A 17,899-nucleotide genomic window follows, 5' to 3' on the forward strand; every position below is an offset into this window, starting at 1 on the left:
ATACATATGAATTGCCATTTGTAAAACACACATAATCTAAGGAAATTCACAACCAAATTGATTGTATTTCTGAAATTTCAAGCTTATAAAATACAAGACATGGAGGATGGGTAGGATATCCAACATTTTACAAAGCAGAACTTTAAATGAGAATCCTAAAGATAACATGAGATGCATGTACAATTTCCTCAGGAAAAAGCAATCTGCATACATTACCCATTATTCACTACAAATATTTGTTTGGCATTGAATGCTACAGTGTGGAAGTACTGAGATGGATATTGCGATGGCCATATGTAGATACATGTAGGTTTTAGGCGTACAGTCGCTTTGGTATGGTCCACAATGAGAATTCTGAAGTACATGTACATGTACCAGGAAAATTTACATGAATCAGTTTTCACAGTATGTTGTGAAGAATTACAAAATATCCTCTGGACTATTAAAAAATACCCTGTATGTCATAAAACAAAATAGCAAAAATGCACTCCATACACAAACATTTGAATGTAGGTATACTAGATGTACATGTAATTGTGGATATTCAATAATAATAATAAGAATAGTTCAGTTCTTGTATAGCGCATAACACGTTATGAAATAACATCTCTATGCGCTGCCAAAGAGCGTTGGACTTTATTACCCTAGCTTTAGCTCTGGCAGCCTTACTAATGCTCTCCTCACCTGTAAAGGTACTGTATTATTTTAACATAATGACATGGTTTAGAAAGGCACAATGTAGTTAGATTGTTTTTGATTTTTCTTCAATAAAAAAGAAAAATTGAAAATGAAGAATGAAACATTAAACTTAAATGAAAAAAATGGATGAAAAAGTTCTCAACAGATGGAATATATAAGATCAAAAATTGTTTGAAAATATATCTATGATAAGGAAAAAAAAACTTTTAGACTGATTTTTCATTATGATTTTTGACAAAGCTAGACTGTAATCTTAGCCCTGAAGAGCCATTTTCAATCATCTACAAAAACATTATCCTTCTGACTTTCAACGGACGGAATATAAGATGAGAAATACGTTCAGAAAAAAATTGGGAAAAAAAATCAAGAATAAGACCAAAAAAAAGTCAACAAATTGATGTTGATTTATAAAGATGATAATCAGTAATTCTATATTTGTAATCCAAGTACAAAATCTATGTAAAAACCTTTAGACTGATTCTTTTCAAAATGACTTTTGATTAATTTAGACTGTAATGTTAGTTCTGAAGAGCCATTTTCAATCATTTAAAAAAACATAGGAATGTCAGTCACGTTCAAGAGAGTGAGCTATACTGTTTACTGTATATGGAAGTCATCTGTAATCTATTTCCTAAAGGAAAAGGGTACTTGAGATTCTTTTCTTCCATCCTGACGATGCCAACAATACATGTACACTCTCAAGATGCCTTTACTGGTACATCAGGAACATCAGGATTCCCATGATTTCTTAATTACTGTTATATAGAAACACCCTCATTAGGTGCCCTGTGTGGTGAAAAATAAATGAAGGTGAACAATAATATTTTTTATTGAGAAAATCTTAAGTTTAAAGACCATATCACAGTTGTTCTGTGTGCCTCTACATGTACATGAAATCTACACTTGCATATCCCTTTGACAATTGTATGAGACAGATGTCCTGATTTATTACAAAGTTTATTATTGCAAATACATCTTTGCTTCATGCTACATTGGGTGCCATTTTTTATTCCTAGATCATGACTGTGACTGTCTGTATGACTTTAGATTAATTTTGCATGACAGCAACAACAAGAAAGACTAGATGGAACTTTGACTGCGCGCAGTCAAAAATGATGCCTCCGCCATAGAGCAATTTTACAAACCAAAACAGAAACAATTTTTAAATTCAAGTTTGATTGTAATCCATCTGTGGGTTTTAATGATAATGCATGCACAAGCTATTTTTGGCATACATAATGAGCCATGTGACCTTTGACCTTCGACCTGGTGACCCCAAAATCTGATCAGTTCATTGGCTCTGCAAGATACATACATGACTTGAGTTTGATAGTAATCTGTCTATTTGATCTCATGATAATGCGATCACAAGCTATTGTTGGATACATAAAGACCCCTGTGACCTTTGACCTGGTGACCCCAAAATCAAATCATTTCATTGGCTCTGCAAGATACATACACGACCTGAGTTTGGCAGGAATCCATCAATCGGTTCTTGACATAATGCGATCACAAGCTATTTTGCATACATAATGAGCCCTGTGACCTTTGACCTTCAACCTTGTGACCCCAAAATCTAATCAGTTCATTGGCTCTGCAAGATACATCCATGACTTAAGTTTGGCAGGAATCCATCAATCAGTTCTTGAGATAACGAGATCACGAGCCATTTTTCGCATACATAATGAGCCCTGTGACCTTTGACCTTGGATCTCGTGACCCCAAAATCTAATCAGTTCATTGGCTCTGTGAGATACATACATGACTCAAGTTTGGCAGGAATCCATGAATCGGTTCTTGAGATAACGCGATCACGAGCCATTTTTTGCATACATAATGAGCCCTGTGACCTTTGACCTTGGATCTCGTGACCCCAAAATCTAATCAGTTCATTGGCTCTGTGAGATACATACATGAGACAAGTTTGGCGGGAATCAACCAATCGGTTCTTGAGATAACGCGATCACAAGAACGGGACGTACGGACGGACGTACGGACGGACGGACAACCCAAAAACATAATGCCTCCGGCTACTTTGTAGCGGAGGCATAAAAATGGTCCATTAGAAATGTCAAACAAATCTAAATGTAACTATACCTACACATAGGCCTACATTGAACATTATGCTTGACTGTCAACACTAATGATCCTATGTCATATATTTGACAATAACATGGACAGTGACATAGTAGGTCTTTTGTGCTCATGATAAATCAAAATGCCAATACACCCCTCCTAAGAATGCATTCATGTTTGTGGTATGTGGTATGACAGACAATGGCAGACAAAAAGGGGGGTGAATTAAAATGGAATGAGAGAGAGAGAGAGCCATTACAGACTGTGAGTGCAAGCTCATGGCATCAATGGAATGTAGACTTGAACAGGGTGAGAGAGGATCAGGGGGGTTCATTCTATTTATTCCTGGCTGGGATTAAATATCAAGGTCATGAACAGCTCGAAAGACTCTAGCATAATCTGCATTGTAATAAAGCCATGCTGCAAGCCATTTCCTTCGTAATGCACATTGTCATTTCACCTGTGTGAAATATGATCGGCCAGTATTAATTTATTCTGTATATTTTCTATCATAAATATGACTTAATACCTGATTGCCTTTACAGTACTATTATCTACAAGCTTACATGTAAGGAATTTTGCCATCTGCCATTTTGAAATGTACAGATTCATATTTTAAGCATAAGTTGCTGTACATTGAAACTCTGATTAGAGCCTGTATCTCTTTTGTAGGCCGATACGAAGTAAACAAAGCAAGATTATATGGGTACTGATATAGTTATTGATTTTATTTTAAATTACTCCTCTTGTCATCATAAATTGACTTGATCATGATGCAAAATCTCATTTCTCAATGAAGTTTAACGGAATGTCTTTTCAACATTCAAATTTATATAATAATCATTTACTTCTAAAGTATGGGGGATGTGAAAATAACTATAAACTTTAAAATGTCTCACTCTTTAAAATGTGATCTTGTACATACCATGAACATGTCGCAAAAGATATACATATAAGTTGACCACTTACTATTTTGTCCCAGGAGTACATGTACAGTCAGCATACAAATCATTTTCAATGCAGGTGCAATTGAGAACTCACGAGTACACACTATTAAGCCATGCCTCCTGAATAATTCTAATCGGTCAAACTAGGATTACATCTCCTTGGTAAAAACTAATCAATGATTCTTTTTAAAAACAAGATATTAAAGCACCCCTCCTCCTGAATGATTAATGCCTCCCTACATGCATGCATGCTTTTGGGTCAGTGAGTGTATGGTTCTGTAATCGATGGTCATTCAAAGGAGGGCTGACCGTAAGACCGCCATGTAAACACAGGTCTTGTCATCTTATGAGTCATTCATGGTATAGTTCATTGTCCAACCACAGACTCATATGGGAAAATGAACAAAGAATTACTTGGCTGGACATGGACATTAGTCTTATTTCAAGTTTTCTTGTATGATTCAGGGTTCAGGATTTGAGTTTGTAAAGCAAAATACATAAACCTGTAGGATCATAGAATGTATTTATAATACAATGCACCAACATTAATGCAGTTTTCTACCACACTTCATCCGAAAGCATCAGAGATGTTCTTGTGAAATCATTTGCCATGTGACTTTGAATTTTGTTTTAAATCAATGGGAAAAATATACACAAACGTGTACTTTGTTTATAATGATATGTACAAGTAGTCAAGTATTAACCCATTCCTTTTATAACATTCAAGTTAGCCTTTCAAGTGGCTTGGTAAATCAGAAAATTCTGTGTAATTCTGCATTTGTGATGAAAATGATCAAACCACTTACTATTCCACATATGTTATATATATATATATATATATATATGAATAGTTTCAACAATAAAGATAATCTGACAATCCTTTTTTTTTTTATCCATAAGCAACATTCATAGCTTTGAAGGACTTCAGCTTAGCTAAAGACGATTGATTAAGTTTATTAGACCCTATTGAGAACCAGTGAATGGGCAACAAGTAGTTCTAAGAAGGCAAGAAAGGAGAAACCTGCCCCCTTTTATCATGCAAATGAAGAGATCAAAGGAAAAGGTTGAGGGAAAGGTCTGGCTGCATTGTTCTGTGGAAGAAAAGGTTTATAACAAGGAGAACAGAGGAGAAAGAACTTGGGGGCATAGAGAGTGCAATGTGTGCCTCCTTTTTTTGTGGAGAAAACTTGAGTGTATACATAATGCGAATGAATGAATTGAAGTTTGTGGAAGAAGGGTAAGGTTGGAGTGCTACATAACATGTGCATGTAGATTGTGAAGGGTTGGTGTTTGAATTTTAACCAATGTTTACATGGTGAACTACATGTAATTGCAATTTTAAGGATATTTTTGGTCAGAGTAAGAAAAATAAACAGACGCATCAAATTGACAGGCCTTTGAATTATCTGCCGTTCTGAAGTGGACTTGTACACAGACTTTTTTTGTTTAAATAAATTTAATATGAATCAATAATCGAATTAATCCACATATAAACTTACAAGTAAAGTGGATTAACAACTGTAAAATAAAACTTCATGAAATTGAATACGTTTAATGTCATCAAATGATTGAACCCAAGTTGACTAGCCTGATTCGTAAGCAAATTCTTATTACAGTTTGACAGGGACAATGTTCATTGTTGCCATAAATCTGGAAAACATGTACTGTAATTCAGCCTTTTATGATAGAATATGTTCATATGCAATGATACAATGTACAATGTAAAACACATTTCCAACAATTTGTGAAATAAGTGACATATGGCACAATATCCTAGTTATGCTCTCGAAGGGGGAGAATGTAACAAAACTGTATACCTGCACTACTGCACTTACAATAGAAAAGCTGCAATGTCGAAAGGCACCATATTGGCTGTTGAAAGGCATGAACATGGGGGTATTTGAAGTTTCGAACGGTATGTACATTGGGGAGCAAGAGTTCAAAGCATTTCTGTAAACACTACATTCATCAATGCCTATGGGACTGAGAGAGACAGAAGGCACCTGATCGACCAATTGAAACCAATTTATGCAGTGCACTACCACTGAGAATTCTCCATTTCATTCCTGACATTCAGAAACAAAAAGTACAAATCACATTCTACATTTGATAAGGTAATTAGAAGCAACTGGATGTTTTTAAAATAAAAGTAAAATTCCCACGGAGATACATGTACTAACATCCATTCCCAGTCTATGCAATGATGACCAAATCTTCAGTTAGCCCATGGTATATCATTAATTATCATATTTAAGATTTAACCCCACTAAACTGGGCACATGATGAACCAATGACCATCAGGGGTCTACATTAGTACAGCAGTGTCACTCTCCCCCCCCCCCCCCCCCCCCCCCCCCCCGATACTTGATTTTTAGAGAGATAGAGAGAGAGAGAGAGAGAGAGAGAGAGAGAGAGATGGGGATATCTACCAACAACCTTATTACACTGTAGGATCAGTGCCCCCTGCCCAGAATAAGAATTGCTGTAAGCTAGGTATCGATTACTTGACCTTGGCGACCTCAAATGACCTGAAGCACAGTTATCAACCTGCACTGCAGTTTTCTGTGTGTTTTCTGTGCATGAGAGTAAAAAGAAAATCAGGGGCGGTACTTTACCCTCTTACCAGAGGTAGAGGAAGACCTGCAGAGATACAAATAATAAACTTGAGTACATGAGATGGCTAAAGCCTCATCAAGGACAAAAATAGCAGATAGAAGGGGGGGGGGGGGCTATGTGTCAGTTTCATACAAACAGCCATGGGCAAAGTTTCACTGGGGTGAAATAAATTCAGGAATAGCAAAGCCAAGGGCTTGGGCTCTCTGATGTCTTTGCATACCAAACTGATTATGCAGTGGTAAAGGTTATTACCCACAAGACGAGTAACTTCAGCATGCTCCTGCCTTCTGAAAGCCTACCTATTCTTGGTATTTTGGTGGTAAGTTTCCTTGTACATGTAGATGTACAATACTATGTGATCATGCACACAAAATGCAACAATTGCAAATAATGCAACAGAACTGGGCAGCCTAAATGACATTTTTGTATTCACATTCTCACGTTTATATTTATTTCACTTTCGAGGTCATGCTATTGACTTGAAGTTGAAGAGTTGAACATTTTTTTCATTTTCGATTTCAATCAGAGGTTCAATGTATAAAGTTTACCATGCGTAACAAGATTATCCCAGAAGCTATTCAATATTGCACAAAGATTGACAAATACTGACAAATACCTAAAATGCTTCTAATCTATTCAGCTCTGTGCTTTTGGAGCCTTCTTTTCTTAAACAGTGTAAGCTCTGAAATACTTTTGGGTACCACAGCAGTTCCCACCCTAGACTAAGGATACTGTATCAGTAGTTGGTCAATTGAATTTTGTGAAGACCTTTTATTGCACTGAAATCTTGCAGTGAAAAATTTGAAATATAAAGTGTAAAGCATGAGACAATAATGGTAATTACAATGATACACTTAAAGTGACATACGATGATACATGTAATGTATTTCGAAAACTGTTACATCTACATATAATGTATGTGGATTATTCTGCCTTTCGTTTCAAGGTCAAGTCTTATGATACGTGTACGTGTGGCGTTACATGTAGCTTTCCCGGTCTCGTCAATTCAAGTGATAATTGGATGAACTTACTGATGTGCAAACCAGCATAAGTTATTATGCTTTCTAGTAGAGCAGCTGTCTTATAACCAGGAGATCCCAGATTCAAAACAAAGCCATTTAATGAAGAATATGTTCAACTACATTTTTATTTTGTACCAAGTCCCTTGGAAAAAACGTATAGCCAATGGTCTCTCGGATCCTTTGTCTTCAGCATTCTCATTCCAGTCAAGTAAAAAAAAATAAGAATACTCATCATCAAAATATCAATTTTTTGTCTCCATCAAGGAATGTTTATTACTCAAAACACAAAAATAGAAAGGGGAAATTACTGAAACCTTGCACAAAAAAGGTGACATTCTATCCCATTAGGGCCCACCATTCAGATTTTTGTCATATTCTCATCAAATTCTTTAGGCAAACATTCCACCGAGTGCACACAGTGAATAGAGCATATTGATCCACGACCCGGCACTTCTCTCTGGAATTTCTTTCGCAGCTCACTGAAATAACCCACAATTTCCAAAATGAAGGTGAGCATTTCACATGAGCAGCCCTTTAATCATTCACAGCATGCCTCCCCCATTTGCCCCGCAAAGCTGAAATAATTTCGAGCCAGTACAGTTTGCAGGGGGAATCAATTGTAATAAGTATAAGGTATCAGATGGAAAAATAGCCCCTGGATGTGTAAATCTTTACGGGAGGAATAACTGACATCTGAGGAGAAGGGGGAGAGTGATGATTCATGCTTTTGTATAATTTCAATCCAAACTCACACACACGCAATCTTGATAATGCACTGACTGGTCGGAGTGAATGAATTGTGGTTTAAGGTCCATTCATGTTGAACAAAAGAGAGGGACTGCCTTTCTATTGAGTTCCATTTCATGTATGGACCTGTATGGTACCTTACACCACAGTGCAGTAGACCTGCAGAAAGCAACATGTACTCAATGTACAGTAGGCCTACTTGTAAATATTCTACACATGTGGATGTACTTCAACATTTTGTACTCATTTTGGTGCATGTACTTCCACATGCCATTCCAACATGTTAAATTCAATTTCATATAATGCATGCTTGGTTGGATGTTGCGCTCTTGTGAGCATAATCTCAACACACTCTGCATGAACTTGAATGCCTGGGCACACTAAAAATAATTAGTATCAAAATAAAGAACCTGATGACAATTTTTAATGCCATAATTGTGATTTGGAATTATCTTTGTGGAAATAGAAGGAGGGTGGGGGGGGGGGGGGGGTAGCCTGGTGCATAAGCCTGGTGCATAATCCAGGAGCACTACCGTAGTTGAAAATAACCATATATTCAAGCTTCATTGCTTGCAGCATATTAATGATCTGCAAGACTGCAACAGAATGGATCATTATTGAACCATACTGGAAACACCAGAACAATTCAATAACATTTGATCATTTAATGTATAATCAATAAAGGAAAATATAAGAAATTGCATGCATTAAAGGGGCCTCCGTTTATAATACATGTACATGTACACATTGTACACAACATATAAAGTCTACTGCCCCAGCTTGATTTGAAAACACATCTACATACACAAATGTACTTACAATGTATGTACACTCTACAGTGAGGTGTTTTATTGTTTATATGGCATGCATACAGTACATGTATGTGTCAATTTATTTTCATTAGTGTCATGTGAAACCTTGTTAGCCATAAATCTACTCTTGAGTTGACAATATATAAGATATTGTACTATGGCTAGAAAATTAATTATACAGTTCAGTTATATTTATTAATCCTACTAAGAAGACTTTTACAAAATAAAATCACACATAACATCTCACGAACACTCTTCTGGAAGCTTCTAGCTTGATATTCGCTTTGAATTAATGTACACAGATAGAGCAAGCATTCAAAATTGAGCTAAAAAGCAAAATGTACTTCTACACGTACATGTATGTGGCGAAAGTGAGACCAACAGGCTATTCCAAAGTTAACTAGGTTCAGTAAGAGACAAAGGATTCTAAGACAAGCAAAATTTAGATGCATGGGAGAACTTGGTAGAAATCATTTTCAGAGTGTTATGTTGGAATAGTTTGTGTTCATTTACCCTAATAAAATGTGTGAATATCGCTCCAGAATTTCATCTTTTTCGTACATCACTATACAAAAATTATACTTGTTATTTGCATTTAAAAAAAAAAATTAAATCTAATTCCATCCGATACAGAAAAAAACAGACTTCCAAAGTATAGATGTATATAAAGCCTACATGTGTACATGGTAGCTTCTTTGAGACACATACATGTAGTCTACAACATTATGCCATCTCTTTGTTGATAATTGAAAAAGGGCCCCAATAAAAAAGGGAAAAAATACTGGTACTTTGATTTCTCTGAAAACTTTCTATATACATGTAGCTGGTGTGACCTTAAAACCAACACCTTAACAAAGGCTCGGCATGAATTGTGGTATGTGACAAACAACATTCTTATCTGTGATAATCCAGAGCCCACTCAAATCTTAACAATAGAATCATTCAAATGTTACGAATAAACTTTTCCAGTATTTGAACCTTTTTAAATCAGTAAATGAACCTACATGTAAATGTACCTCTGCATAACTGAACAGAGAATACTCTACTTTGAAACAATTAAAACAATTTTTTTTTGATCACCTCACCAACTTATGAAACAACATTCAACCAATCTTAGAATCAAATTTTATCACAATAATAAAAGTTTTAAAAGTTTGTTGTGCTTTACAAAACATTTGCTTTATTCGTTTGTAATCATTTTGCTATCTCTGTAACAGCAAAATACCGAGTGGCTAATTTGATATTCAAATGAATTCCTCAATATTTTGTTATATTTTCTTTAACTTTAAAGTACTAATAGAATACATGTACATTTTTCTTTTCCGGTAGGCTTATTTTGCTACAGAGGAAGTATTCATTTGTTATGCTACATGCATACAATTATGAATTATCCAAAGGTAACTACGGTATCTATCAGATCTCATGTTTACATCAAGAATGCTACCCGCACACTGGGTTATTATTTGTAAACAATATTATGTACATGTATACTTCCTCATTTCCACAGAAATATGTGTTTTCTGCAAGAGAATGTATAGAATGTTTATACCAAATAATGCAAATTGATAATTCGTCCTTGTTTTCACGAAGTGATGGTAGTGAGAAAAATCGTAACGCAAAGTGAATGCAATTTTTTTTCACTACCGTCACTTCGTGAAAACAGCGACGAATTATTGGAAAAATCCACTTTCTAAAAATATCCACAATTCCCTTATTTGTTTTAATATTATCAACTTAATTTGTTTAAACATCTTTGCTTCATTTCATGTACAGTTATGCATACAACACTGAGTATATTTATAACATTTTTCCAGGTTCCTTATTGAAGGACACCCCCCCCCCTCCCCTCCCTCCTGAAAATGTAAGCATGTCTCAAATTTGCAATCATTTCACCAGTTTATTATTTTACTGCTGCTTCCGAAAGTGACATGAATAAAAAGCAGAAATGAAAATCAAATGAAAATTAATGAATAAAAGCACTATTTTAAAAGTATATCAAGATAAAGCTTTCAAAGTAAAATTAAAAGAATTGACATCCTATGAAAGAACGTCCTGTAATTGTTGAAAAATGTTGTCAAATATTGAATGTCGTCTACAACATGAACGACCCAGAACAAACGTGACTACAACCGATTTACAAAATTGAAATATGAAATGCACCAAGTCTAGATACCAGACTAAAGACCATTAGTGGAATTTTTGTCTTTCTTCCTAAGGTTCAGCTAGCACAGCTGGGGGTGTTTAGCTGGACTGCTTCTAGATTTCCCACCCCGCTGTTCAAAAATAGAAAAGACCCTTCTGCCTTGTGTGGGCTGGGTAAATGTATATGACTCACTGAACTGCATGTAGAGCATATATCTTTTATTCCCGCATGTTTTTGTTTATTCTTTCGCCTCACTGTCTTCATGAACTGTTTGTTATTTGCCCACATTTCGCATTGCAGCCTTGTCTATTCAGAAAAAGATTCATGTTGCTCCCCCTCCCTGGTACTTTAATGCATGTACTGTACAGTGTGGGTTATTTGGTATGAAGACAAAGGAGATGCAATGAAAATAAAGGGTGAACACAAGGTTTGCTGTATGCAGTGACAGTCAATGGAGTATTGCCACACATCTGATGTACAGGGTTATGATATAACTTTGTATTCCCCAAGTGATGGCCATGGTGAAACTTAATATAATTTGCTGCCGTCTATACTGCTCTACTATTGCCAACAACTATTTTTTTTCAAATGTAGTTTTTCTCACTCAGCAACAACAGTACATCAGCATCACATAGGAAGTGACAATATCTCCTTTCAGAAATACCTGTGCAAAATTTAATGCTTTAAATGCCAAACTCCACAGACAGGGACTTTCCCCCCAAAGGTGCTGGTAGTGCATGTGCTATTCTTATTTTCATCCTTCATATCTAGTATTTTTTATGTCCTACTGCTCTGTAGAAGCATTCATCTGTATTCGCCATCAGTTGGACCTAAATGACCTACAGCGTGGAATTTTGCCCTGCATCATGAAAGCATATAAACTAACGTTACACCCAAAGAGTCTAGATCTAACATTCGCCAACATTCAGCGACACTTCCCGAGCCTTAATGCACTAAACTTATCACTATTTTCATGATTATTTTCATCATTTCAGCCACAGATTGGCAGTACAAAATCATGGAGGTCTTGAAATTAAGACTCCTTAAATGAGTTGAGAGCTCCTTCAGCTATAACATGGTAAAAAAAAAAGTAAATCAAGTGCCCATGCGTATTCTAGCTGTGTTTAGACTTTATTAAGAATTCGAAATGTGAAGCTTAGACATTTTTTGTAGTGATGAAAATATGCCAAAGTTTACTGGGTGCCTAAAAATGTGATTTCATTAATTGACTAGAGTCTAGAGTCGACTATATTAAATGAAATGCAAAGAAAAGACTGATGTTAATGCAGAAATTGCATATCTCATAGAAGTACGTAGACAGGCATAGCAGAGAACCTTTTTTTAAAGATCTAGAACTAGGGTCTATGCCTTTCTTTAATTGTATATAGCTTTATGAATTATGGACTGCCACTACAGAATGAACAGATCACATTTTAAATTCTAGGCACCCTGGGGGCGCAATTTTTTTTAACACGCTAGCCTGGCCATTTCTATGATAAACACCATGGAAACGACTAATATTAGTCTAGCAGCCTACATGCGAGGTGCATGATGATACACATGTACATCATGCATGACAATCTTCAAATAAAGACATAGCTGGCCCTTGTAAATGAGACGGCCATCGCAGCCATTGGGCGATGGAATTCAAAAACTTAATTTATTTTAATTTAGGAACTTTACATTAATCTTGATCTAAGGAGACACGAACGAACGAACGTTCAGCTAGAGAGCAACCAAGTTAAACTGCGGTAGTGCATGCCTACATGTAGGCTTTACCACCAGCGCACTTTTATGAGTATTACGGCGAAACTGGCCAGGCTAGCGTGTAAAAAAAAATTCGCACCCTGGGGCTGGGCACCCCGTGCAAAACAAGTGCATGCCTGATGCCATTGATGCCTGATGAATCATTGATGGCATGCGAAAGTACGTGCACTGGCAGTGGTACTTGCGCCAACTTTGTAATGATTATCATTAAGCCTTTAAGGCTATTTATTTTTTCACTTTTTATGTTGTTGATATCCATTCGAATTCGAACACTCATAAACACTCACTAGATCTAGAGTCTACTCACTTGCTCACACATTCACTGCACTGCACTGCACTGTACTACTACATGCATATGCATGCAGTGGACTCACCTTATCTCGGAAAAAAAGAAGAAGATGGGAACGCCTTTTCTGACTGTCAGAGAGGTCGTTTTCTTGCTCCAGCTCCCAGGTAACAAATGATTATCGGTCACAATCAAACGTCTATAGACACACGCTCAAACAGAATTCAAACTTGGAAAAGAACTCGGGCGACTGGGCATCTTTCATCACCAATTAGAATTTGTACAAACGGATTTGGTACCACTAGATTCAAAACAGTACGAGGCGCAGGCGACTAGTCTCGATCGCAATCGAATCGTATGAGATGCGGCGCGGCGCGGCTTGCTCGCTCCGCACACATACAGTCACAGGTCTATACAGCAGCAAAATCCGCCGAAGAGATTGAGAAAGGTTCATCATTCCATTACCGTGGACTTGTAATACTTCCGGTTTGATGTTGAGGACGATTCGATAATTCTAAGGGGAGGTCAAAAGCAGAGAGTAGGGGATATGATGGTCTACAGATTTCCTTTTTCTTTTCCTTATTTGTCAAGTATAGGATACATCTGGAACACAAGCCAGTGGCGGATCTAGGGGTGGTGGTGGGGGGGGGGGGGGGGGGGGGAAGCAGGAGTCCGGCCTCCTTACCTTGGAAAAACCGGGTAAAAACACATTAATTTTACCTTTAATTTGGAAACGGGCCCCATCCCCTGCTGCTCAAGGTTGGGGGGGGGGGGGCACGTGGCCCCCGAAAAATTCTAAGATCGGTTGAACATTTTTGACACCTTTTTTTTTACCTCGATCGACTGTATGTGCCCCCCTCCCCAAACATCAAACTCTGGCTACGTGCCTGGGGGGGGGGGGGGGGGGGTGCGATTCTCACATTTTCGAGGGCAAAACAAAACAAAACAAAAATTAGTGCTCACTCCCCGAAATTTAAATCTTTTCAGGTGCCCCTTTTCATCTGAAGACTCCAAAGTTTGAGTAATTATTTTCGGGGCCTACTTTGAATATGCTTAATTGTGTATGGCCATGTGAAGTTTCCTCCATGTACCCTTCTTGGATCTGCCACTGTTTATATGTTTATATGATATACTATTCCATATTTTCACACCCATAAATGTTATTTAAAATGTGGTTTTGCATTTAGGCAGATATAGTTGTCCATGTTTTTTACCTGACAGTATTCAGTTAAGGAGTGAGGAAGATTGCCATTTAATAAGTCAAAGCATAGATGGTGAAGGTTGAGACAGATAGGAATTGAAGGTTGTAAATATTCAAAACTTTTATCTTTCTTAACAGGGGTTCCGAATGGGTACCTCTTGGGCTAAAGTTACCGCTCCATCATCATTTTCTGGGTAAGGAAAATACAATTCAAGTTGGTTTTGTATGTGGTTCCCCATACTTTAATTCCATACAAAATATGTGACTAGATTAACGCTTTGTATAATAGCACTAAAATGTCCAGGGAATATGTGAACGAATATTTCGACAGTATCATTTTTATTTGTTCAATCCGAATGAGATACTTATCAATTTGTATTCCTACAAAATATGCCTTATCTACTTCAAGTAATTTAGTTCCAGATATTTCGAGAGCACCCTTTATTTGGACAGATCTCCTTTTGCCCTTTATTATCATAAAATTTGATTTGCTAACATTATTGTGACCTTGTTAAATCGAATGATACTTTTAATTACTACTTTAAAAGAACATCAAAACCAAATACACATAATTAAAATTGGTGATATGCAAATCTGAACAACAAAACCTTGAAGGCTTTAATTAAATGAGCGCATAGACTCATAGAGATTCCTAATTTAACAAGTAACATAAGCCTATTCACTATTAAGGTCTGAAGTTCTGAATAGAATAGGAAATGTAGTATGCAGTACATTATTTTGAACCAAAGTCGATGTCAATATTTGAAAAGGCTTTTCCCCCCTTTTACAGTGACAATGTTCTTATCAAGGATGCAACAAAATGGACACGAGGTGGTGTCTGTGTGTGTGTGTGTGGGGGGGGGGGTCGTGAGTTAGGCAGTGGCGGATCCAGGGGGCGGGGGCCCAGGGGGACCCGCCGCCCCCCCCCCTTGAGAAAAAAAAATCATGTAAAAACACGTGATTTTTACGTTTTAGTGGGGTTGGGCCTCCCCCGCCCCCTGGAGCTCAAAGGGGGGGGGGGGGGGGGGGGGGTGCAAATTTTTAAATTTTCGGGAGCAAAAAAAAAAAGAGTTGAGCCCCTTCCCTTAAGAAATCCTGGATCCGCGCCTGAAGTTAGGTGACCATTCTGGGGCTCAACTTTTAGTAGAACGGCATATAGGTTTTTCAAAATCAAAAAGGGCGATGCTTAATGTTGAAAGAAGATTGACGTAGATGGCGCTTGACCATTTTTGTACCTGATGACTGTTCAACCGTTCAAGTCGCACGTCGGAAGTATTATGGGCGACTTCTCGATATAATATTATACTCGAGTCGGTTGTCACTTAGCCTCTTGTCGATGCCCTCGCGCTGTTGGAGTCTCTAAATTCTGACGAGCGAAGCGAGTCAGAGAAACCGAAACGCAAGCGCCTCGGTTTCTCTGACTCGCTTCGCTCGTCAGAATTTAGAGACTCAAACAGCGCGAGGGCATCGACCTCCGCGCAAGCGCCTCGGTTTCTCTCACTCGCTTCGATCGCTCGTCAGAATTTAGAGACTCCAACAGCGCGAGGGCATCGACAAGAGGCTAGTTGTCACTATACATTTGCAAAAAATGTCGAATATACATTTAGAATTAATATGTTTGTTTTAATTGTTTTGTTTGGGTTTTTCTTCAAAAGTATACAACTGAAATAATAAATTCATAAATAAACCTCTCTGGTCAATGCGAAGAGAGTGAGCAGAAAAGCATGAAGACATTTCTTTAATAAATGACAGTTTATAATACTAATACTAATAAAAATCTTTTAAAGTCCACTCCAAATTTTATCAACCGAAAATGGAAATTCTTTTTCCCAATTAATCGGAGCTTCTATATAAGAAAACAAGCATTCTATTTTGCACTACTAATAGATCCAGAGTAATTTAAGAAAATAAAATTAAAATAGGTTAATTATTCCGAAAATGAAAAAGAATCCTATATCGTAATTATCACGGAGAGGTGTGGTGGTCTAGTGGGCGTCACCGGACTGTGGATCGTCATGGTTCACGGTTCGAGTCCCACCGCGGCACTGGTGTACTTTGTATCTAGAACAGTTACGAACCTTTGAAATAATGAACTCTGTTCCATTTTCGGACCTATAATAATCCTGTGGATGAACAAAACCTCGGAATAATAATATTTAGAATAATAACGCGCCGAAGTAATGCACCAAAATATACCTTCAGAAGCCCCCCTTCCGAACCCCCCCCCCCCCCGGCCCCTCCTCCAATCTGTTCCTACACGGTACACCCACCATCTAGTATATAGTATTTCTCCATATTTTTCATTAATCTTTGTGTAAATCAAAGATAATTTGTACAAAGAAATATAGTAGGAGGGTTAGAGAGAGGTTCTGACTTTGGTTCGATTATTACCCCCTGAGGGGTGGGCCGATCCCGGAGGTACTGCAATACCGGGCCAACCCGTGACCAGGATGGAGCAAGCCCCTATTCCATGGTCTAGATTCAAAAATCAGTTTAATATACAAGCGACTCGGTGAGTCGCGTTTCAGATATTAAGCTGAAAAGAACAGATACTACACATGATCTTAGCCAAAAGGCCGAGAAGCGATACCCGATTGCTGTAAATTTTGAATGATTATCCATTTATTTTGTATCGCACATGACGGTGAGTAAATTCCCGGGCAACCGAAAATAACGTTACATTTTTCCAAATATCTAAAAATCGGCGAGATAAACGGCAAAATGACGCGGACGTACTAAAAAGCTGTTACAATGATTTATTCGATGAGATATACCACATTGAACGAAACTCTTCCTTATTTCATAATTCGTACAATTTTATATGGAAACAGTGAGAAAACACAACCACAATCCCATCGAAACGCAATGTACATGAATATTCATATGTACGTACACGTTTAGCAGAGCGATGACAAAAGAAGGTTCATGCATGCATGGGCAATATATCTTTGTGATTCAAAAGCTCGCATGTGACGTCATAATTGAATTACCTTAGCAAGCAGAACAAAGGTCATGGAATTGACCGTATGATTGGTTGTCGATTACATGTAAAGCTATGCAGAGACCGAGCGTGCGCGCCACGACTTCGTACTGCACTCAAAGAGGAAACGATCAAGATCCCAGACATAAATGTAGACAGAGTAAGACAGATAGATAGTTTATTGGTTTCCACAATATCTCATTTTACAAAGAGTGTAACAACATATTGAACAATTATTATTATATACATACGATACTGGTACACACTATTCAGAAAAATTGTCCTTCAGTTGAACTTAAAAGCGGAGCTTGTTGATGGCGATAATTATGCTCCATAAAATACAAATCACATACTTAAGTAAAGTTAGGTTTATAAAATACAAATACACGCTAAAACAGGGAAATGGAGATTACAGGTATACATAAACCGATACCCACAATCAACTACTAAGGGAAAGGAAAGGGAATTTATCTGCAGCTTATTCATTGCCTTATTGAAACAGTATAGTTTGTTCTTAATAAGTAGAACACTTAGATGGCATGGCCATACCTTTATTTACTCAGGGATTGTAATCAACAAAAATATACAGTTTGGAGACAAAAA

At 37.3% G+C, this 17,899-nt stretch overlaps 1 protein-coding gene and 1 non-coding gene across 5 annotated transcripts in view; both read right to left on the reverse strand.

The window, feature by feature from the left end:
• Positions 1-13,495, reverse strand: part of LOC115919156 (protein TANC1-like) — an 87,869-nt gene extending 74,374 nt beyond the window's left edge. For 2 of the 4 annotated variants that reach the window (XM_030972143.1, XM_030972135.1), the window contains exon 1: positions 13,204-13,495. The gene's annotated coding sequence lies outside the window, so the exon portion shown is untranslated. Of the gene's footprint in view, positions 1-3,700; positions 4,052-13,203 lie in introns of those variants that run through there. The other 2 variants (XM_030972137.1, XM_030972138.1) reach the window with 2 other exon arrangements.
• Positions 13,496-16,712: 3,217 nt separating this feature from the next.
• Positions 16,713-16,904, reverse strand: LOC115917698. Its single transcript, XR_004061905.1, has one exon. It is a non-coding gene; the product is annotated as a U2 spliceosomal RNA (small nuclear RNA).
• Between the last annotated feature and the right edge of the window lie 995 nt (positions 16,905-17,899).

The sequence above is a fragment of the Strongylocentrotus purpuratus genome, unplaced genomic scaffold (assembly GCF_000002235.5).
Source record: "Strongylocentrotus purpuratus isolate Spur 01 unplaced genomic scaffold, Spur_5.0 spur5_scaffold_6, whole genome shotgun sequence".
NCBI lineage: Eukaryota > Metazoa > Echinodermata > Echinoidea > Camarodonta > Strongylocentrotidae > Strongylocentrotus > Strongylocentrotus purpuratus.